A 5330-nucleotide genomic window follows, 5' to 3' on the forward strand; every position below is an offset into this window, starting at 1 on the left:
GGGAGGGATTGCAACTGCTTTGGAGGACAGGGTCATAATTCAAAATGATCTGGACAAATTGGAGAAATGGTCTGAGTTAAACAGGATGAAGTTTAACAAAGACAAATGCAAAGTGCTCCACTTAGGAAGAAAAAATCAGTTTCACACATACAGAATGGGAAGAGACTGTCTAGGAAGGAGTACGGCAGAAAGGGATCTAGGGGTTATAGTGGACCACAAGCTAAATATGAGTCAACAGTGTGATGCTGTTGCAAAAAAAGCAAACATGATTCTGGGATGTATTAACAGGTGTGTTGTGAGCAAGACACGAGAAGTCATTCTTCCGCTCTACTCTGCTCTGGTTAGGCCTCAGCTGGAGTATTGTGTCCAGTTCTGGGCACCGCATTTCAAGAAAGATGTGGAGAAATTGGAAAGGGTCCAGAGAAGAGCAACAAGAATGATTAAAGGTCTTGAGAACGTGACCTATGAAGGAAGGCTGAAAGAATTGGGTTTGTTTAGTTTGGAAAAGAGAAGACTGAGAGGGGACATGATAGCAGTTTTCAGGTATCTAAAAGGGTGTCATAAGGAGGAGGGAGAAAACTTGTTCACCTTAGCCTCTAAGGATAGAACAAGAAGCAATGGTCTTAAACTGCAGCAAGGGAGGTCTAGGTTGGACATTAGGAAAAAGTTCCTAACTGTCAGGGTGGTTAAACACTGGAATAAATTGCCTAGGGAGGTTGTGGAATCTCCATCTCTGGAGATATTTAAGAGTAGGTTAGATAAATGTCTATCAGGGATGGTCTAGACAGTATTTGGTCCTGCCATGCGGGCAGGGGACTGGACTCGATGACCTCTCGAGGTCCCTTCCAGTCCTAGAATCTATGAATCTATGAATAAACTCGCAGGGGTGGACCCTTGTGAATTTCTGGGGCAGTAAACGTTCTGCACAGCCCTCACCTGCTGCGCTGGCCCCCCAATGCGTATAGAGAGAGGGACATTCCACTGGTGGTACGTCTGAGGAACCGCCAGCTGCCCCCGATCCTGCCAGGTTCAGGGAGCCCTTTCCTGATACCAGATCCCTTTTCTTACAGGCCTCTTTCCCTGCAGTCCTCCCCCAGGGTCTTGCAACACTGGGGCCCACAAGGGCCCTCAGCTTCTTCAAGGAGGGATCCTTCTTCTGCTCGGTCTGGAATTCAGCCTCTGGGTTTCAGCCCAGCCCTCACTGGCTGTGGTCCGGGGTGCCATCCGGCCAGTTCTCCAATCCATCCCCCATCAGCACGTCCGCAGGTAGCTGATTGAGCACCCCAACCTCTTTGGGGCCCCCTTTGCTCCCCCATTTCAGATGTATCCTTGCTACAGGACCTTAACCAGGGGTCCGACCACCCCCCTCAGGGCTAGGTATGCACTGGGTCCACCCCCTTGGCTGGTGTCACCTCAGCACCTGTGTCCCAGTGGGGGCAGGCAGCAAACCATTGCTTCGGTTCCAGCATCAGAGCCAGCGTGAGCCACCTCTCCCCGGTGCAGGGCCGGCTGGTCACACTCAGCTCCAGGGGCTGGCTACAGACAGGCCGGTAACCGAGCTTCACAGAGCTTCCCTTGGGCTACTAGCCAGGGGAGAAATTCCCTCCTCCTGGCCCAGCGGAGCCATTCACATGCTCACTGGCTCCTGCCCTCTCCGCCTTCCGACCCAGCCGTTACTGGCCCAGGATTTGGGTCCTGTTTTAAAGAGACAGTCACCCAAGAGTATGTCAAAGCTGCTGCGCTGAAGGACCCCAGCTACCAGTCCCTCCCCCCCCCCCCCTTCCTGTGTCTGCACAGGGATCTGAGCCAGGGGCCAGGCGAATGGCTGTGTATTTGGGACCTTCACCCAAGTCATATAGTCCCTCAGCAGCTGGTGGGGTCGCATCACACCGACAAGAGTCTCTTGGCCCCAGGACCTCTCCCACTGTGAATGTTTCCCCGTTAACCACCCCGTCCACTCCCCTTGGGGGCCAGAGGGGCCTGAGCCCAGGGGTGCACAAGCAGACCTATCTGCTGGGCTTGGGGTGGAAGCCCATCTGCCTCCACCCCTACCCTGGCCAGCGCTGGCTGGGTGACTGCTTCCTCCAAAGGGACAGACGCACAGCTTCAGAGAGCCCTATTACAGGCCAAGGTTCTCTTCGGCCAAGATTTCCTTTATTTTGGGGCATTACACCACCTGGTGTCCTTTTTGTGCACAGCAATTACACCTCAGGTCCCACAGGCCCCATGGAGGGGTCTGCCTATCCAGCATTCATGGGCACCCCTGGACTGGGCTTCCTAGAGTCCACACTCCGAGAGGTCTCTGCGGGACTCCCCTTCTGAGTCCCCGACGTGGGTCTCCCCCCATTCCAGAGCTGCTGTTCATAAACTCGGTTGCCAGCGCACCTGCTCGTCACAGCTCTTTGGGCTTCCGGTCCACTAAGCACATCTTACGGTCTGGAGGACAGATGTTATACAGCCAGTCCAATCCCACCAGATCGTACACGTCCTCTGGGGAAGTGGCCCCCACACTCTTTCCCCACTTGCAGAGATATTCTCCCAGCAGGGTGGTGACTCCCGCTCGCAGCCAACTGTCTACAGGGTGCATCCACCAATCATCCTCTGCTTCCAAGTTGTCACGGACTCCCAGGACCCAGGCTCTCTCTGCTCCGTAGGGCCCCTGGGAGGAACATAAGAACGACCAGACTGGGTCAGACCAAAGGTCCATCCAGCCTAGTGTCCTGTCTTCTGACAGTGGCCAATGCCAGGTGCCCCAGAGGGAGTGAACAGAACAGGGAATCCTCAAGTGATCCATCCCCTGTCGCCCATTCCCAGCTTCTGGCAAACAGAGGCTAGGGACACCATCCCTGCCCATTCCGGCTAATAGCCATTGATGGATCTATCCTCCAGCAACTTATCTAGTTCTTTTTTGGACCCTGTTATAGTCTTGGCCTTCACAACATCCTATGGCAAGGAGTTCCACAGGTTGACTGTGTGTTGTGTGAAAAAAATACTTCCTTCAGTGCAAGAGCCCTTCTCGGCGCTCTACTCTCTCTTGGGGGTTAAGCCCTGGGCTCCAGCACCTCCTGGAACCGCACCTCTCTGAGCCTCCAGCCTGCCTGTCTCTGCCGTGGGCCCCCTCAGGGTGACCCCTCGCTCTGGGCCCCCAGGGAGCAATGTCCCCCCCCCCCCGATCTCTAGCCTGCCGTGACTCTCAGCCAGTGTAAAACAGGAGGGTTTATCGTATGTCTGAACCCAGCAGAGGCACTTCTCAGGGCCTCGGGCCTGGCCAGTCTCAGCAACATCCATCAGGGTCCGTCCCCGTCCCCGTGGGCTCCGGCTGCTCCTTGTCCCAGTCCAGCAGCCCTCTCCTTCCAGCCGAGCCCCCTGTATCCCCTCCCCCAACAGCCCCCCTCTGTCCTGTGTCCTTGGTCCCAGGCAAACAGGCCACCTGGGCCCCCTCTCCCGGCCTTTGTCTACCCTGCCCCATGGAACCGGCTGGTCAGGTCACCGGGGTCCTCTCTCCTCAGCCCTTTGTCCTCCCCCTGGCCAGAACCGGCTGGGCTGGGCCTCCCGGTCACAAGTGGCTGGGTCCCCAATCTCCAGGCTGGTATCGGGGAACATAGGGCAGCCCTGGGTGATCTGTGGTGCAGGCCAGGGGGCCTATGGGGTGATGTGGGGACATGGGGCAGCCCGGGGAGGTCGATAGGGCAGTGGGGAGACATGGGGCAGGCTGGAGGGGGGGGGGTCTGTGGGGCAACGTGGGGGGTCGATAGGGCAGTGTGGGGACACGGGGCAGGCTGGGGGGGTCTATGGGGCAGTAGGGGGACACGGGGCTGCCCTTTGGGGGGCAGGCTGGGGGGCCTATGGAGTTGTGGGGGGACATGGGGCAGCCCGGGGAGGTCGATAGGGCAGTGGGGAGACATGGGGCAGGCTGGGGGGTGTGTCTGTGGGGCAACGTGGGGGATCGATAGGGCAGTGTGGGGACACGGGGCAGGCTGGGGGGCCTATGGAGTTGTGGGGGGACATGGGGCAGCCCGGGGAGGTCGATAGGGCAGTGGGGAGACATGGGGCAGGCTGGCGGGGGTGTCTGTGGGGCAACGTGGGGGATCGATAGGGCAGTGTGGGGACACGGGGCAGGCTGGGGGGGTCTATGGGGCAGTAGGGGGACACGGGGCTGCCCTTGGGGGGGCAGGCTGGGGGGCCTATGGAGTTGTGGGGGGACATGGGGCAGCCCGGGGAGGTCGATAGGGCAGTGGGGAGACATGGGGCAGGCTGGGGGGGGTGTCTGTGGGGCAACGTGGGGGATCGATAGGGCAGTGTGGGGACACGGGGCAGGCTGGGGGGCCTATGGAGTTGTGGGGGGACATGGGGCAGCCCGGGGAGGTCGATAGGGCAGTGGGGAGACATGGGGCAGGCTGGCGGGGGTGTCTGTGGGGCAACGTGGGGGATCGATAGGGCAGTGTGGGGACACGGGGCAGGCTGGGGGGGTCTATGGGGCAGTAGGGGGACACGGGGCTGCCCTTGGGGGGGCAGGCCGGGGGGCCTATGGCGTTGTGGGGGGACATGGGGCAGGCGGGGGTGGGGTGGGGAGGTGTCTATAGGGCGGTGCGGGGACACAGGGCAGGCGGGGGGGCGGGTCTATGGGGCACGGGGCTGTGTTTGCTCCTCCCGGCCCACAGGGGGCCCCGGAGCCCGCCCCGCCCCGCCCCGCTCGGTCTCGGTGTCCGGGGCGGGGCAGCGGGAGCCGGGCCGGGATCATGCAGGTACCGGGGGGGGGACGGAACCGACCCTTGCCCCCCCCCCGCGCTGCCCCGGGGGGGGGGTCACAGGGGGGCTCGGGCTGGGTACGGCCAGGAGCTGCCCCGGGGGGGTCACAGGGGGGTCGGGCTGGGCACGGCCGCCCCGGGGGGGCTGTCACAGGGGGGCTCGGGCTGGGCACGGCCAGGCGCTGCCCCGGGGGGGCTGTCACAGGGGGGCTCGGGCTGGGTACGGCCAGGCGCTGCCCCGGGGGGGGGGTCACAGGGGGGTCGGGCTGGGTACGGCCAGGCGCTGCCCCGGGGGGGGGGGTCAAAGGGGGGTCGGGCTGGGCACGGCCAGGCGCTGCCCCGGGGGGGTCACAGGGGGGCTCGGGCTGGGCACGGCCAGGCGCTGCCCCGGGGGGGGGTCACAGGGGGGTCGGGCTGGGTACGGCCAGGCGCTGCCCCGGGGGGGTCACAGGGGGGCTCGGGCTGGGCACGGCCTGCCGTTCGGATGAGGTTGATTCCGTACCCATCGGTGCCACTGAGCTCTCGGTTTGGGGGTGAGTCCGTGGGCGATGCGCTCGGGGGGCCGCCTTGGGGCTGTGCGCC

Source organism: Emys orbicularis, chromosome 11, assembly GCF_028017835.1.
Source record: "Emys orbicularis isolate rEmyOrb1 chromosome 11, rEmyOrb1.hap1, whole genome shotgun sequence".
In the NCBI taxonomy this organism is placed as follows: domain Eukaryota; kingdom Metazoa; phylum Chordata; order Testudines; family Emydidae; genus Emys; species Emys orbicularis.